Source organism: Octodon degus, unplaced genomic scaffold (assembly GCF_000260255.1).
Source record: "Octodon degus isolate 3935 unplaced genomic scaffold, OctDeg1.0 scaffold00087, whole genome shotgun sequence".
NCBI lineage: Eukaryota > Metazoa > Chordata > Mammalia > Rodentia > Octodontidae > Octodon > Octodon degus.
This window is the reverse complement of record NW_004524663.1, coordinates 9,235,585-9,237,387: the sequence shown is the minus strand read 5'-3', so window position 1 is coordinate 9,237,387 and position 1,803 is coordinate 9,235,585. Positions and strand designations below refer to the sequence as shown.

At 37.3% G+C, this 1,803-nt stretch overlaps 1 non-coding gene across 1 annotated transcript; it reads right to left on the bottom strand.

Moving 5' to 3' along the window:
- Positions 1 to 1,300: 1,300 nt before the first annotated feature.
- LOC111818325 lies at positions 1,301 to 1,407 on the bottom strand. The gene has a single exon (XR_002822346.1). It is a non-coding gene; the product is annotated as a U6 spliceosomal RNA (small nuclear RNA).
- Between the last annotated feature and the right edge of the window lie 396 nt (positions 1,408 to 1,803).

Genomic DNA, 1,803 nt, shown 5'->3' with positions numbered 1-1,803 from the left:
GTGTGTGTGTGTGTGTGGCCAGCTCAGCCCACCAGGGGGCGGGGCTGGCTGGCATGTGGTGCTGGGGGATTGATCCGCGGTCCCTGTGCTTTGCTTGGCTTAGCTTGTTCTAAGTAGGTGCTTTAGACCACTGAGCCATCTCACCAGCCCAAGGAATATGTTTTAATGAATCATCATATAGGGGACATAAGTTACTCAAAAGCTTCTTATATGTTCATCTCTCCAAAGCCTCACCATTTTAGTTTTTTCCTCCAACAGCACAAAATACTGATGCTTCTCCTGAAACCAGGCTGTGTCTGCACCATATTGTTAATTCCAATGTCTGTGGATGAATGTCCTCAACTCGCCTTAACTTGCCTCTGCCTGGTAGATGCCTACTTGTCCTTTGATAGTCAGCTCACAGGTCAGCATCTCCAGTGAAACTCGCCCTTTACCTTCCTCCAACCTTATGTGACTTAAGCATTCATTGCACATAATCCCAGAATACCCAGTTCACATCTCCACCACTGTATGTTACTCGGTATAAAATTCTTTTGTACTGTCATCTATTCCACTTTACTGTGAATTCCTTAAAAACAAGGACTGTCTTATTATTTTTTCTAATTCCTCAAATCACATTGACAGCCAATAATAATTATTAAGTGAAAAAGTGATTTATTGAGTCTGATGACCTGAAGTATAAACTACAATTTAGAGAAACAAAATGGCTTTATTAATGTGTCACAACTAGCCTGACACTTGCGCCCAGCTCATTTAAGTTCAGATTATTAAGTTTTCCCCATAAACAATAGCGTAGGCATCACTCATAATAGGAAAGTGATTGTTACTTTCATTTTTTTTTAAAAAGATGACACCTCAAAAAGTAACAAGACTAAAATACGTAAGCCTGTATTTTTCATTTTAAGAAAATTAAAAGCTGCTTCAAAATTCATATACCACCTGACTCCTTCAAACATAAAATACTGAAGGGCTAGGGATACAGCTCAGCAGTGCAGTGCCTGCCCGGCAAGTGTAAGGTCCTGAGTTTGATTCCCCTACCCAAAATATGTAAGTAAATAAATAAATAAATAAAATACTGAACTTACCATACTTTATGCTCCTATTCCTATTTGCTGAAGTTATTTCCAAGATTCTAAGTTATTTCTTTTTTTAAAAATTATTTTAATGAGAATAAAGATTTTTAAAAAGCGATGAAACAGTTTCAAAAAAGGTTAGTAGGATGGTTACAATAATTAATACATTATATATTGTTGTCTTCCTAGTAGATATTCAGAGGACAAAATGCAGCCATGATATCTTGAAAAATATGGAACACTTCACGAATTTGCGTGTCATCCTTGCACAAGGGCTGTGCTAATCTTCTCTGTATCATTCCAATTTTAGTATAGGTGCTGCCGAAGCAAGCACTAAAAGGACCATCCTTGGGAAGACTTCTCTCTCCCATTGAATGGCCTTAGGAAAATCAACGGATCATACATCTGAATGTTTATTTTTGATCCTCAGTTCTGTTGCATTGATTTATATTGTGTGTCGTTATGACCATCTCCCACTATCTAGATTGCTGGAGCATTTGGAAGTAAGATTTTAAAATCAGTGAATGTGAGCCTTCACATTCTCCTTTTCCAAAAGATCACTTGGCTATTCTGCATCCCTTGCTTTGTTATATAATTTTTTTCCTTTTTCTCCATAATTTTATTGATAAACAGATAGCAATGAGACAGTTTCAAATCAAATCGCAAGGACAGTTTCAATAACTAACACACTGCATGCATTCTTCTTAGTGGTTAATTGCTGTACAAGATG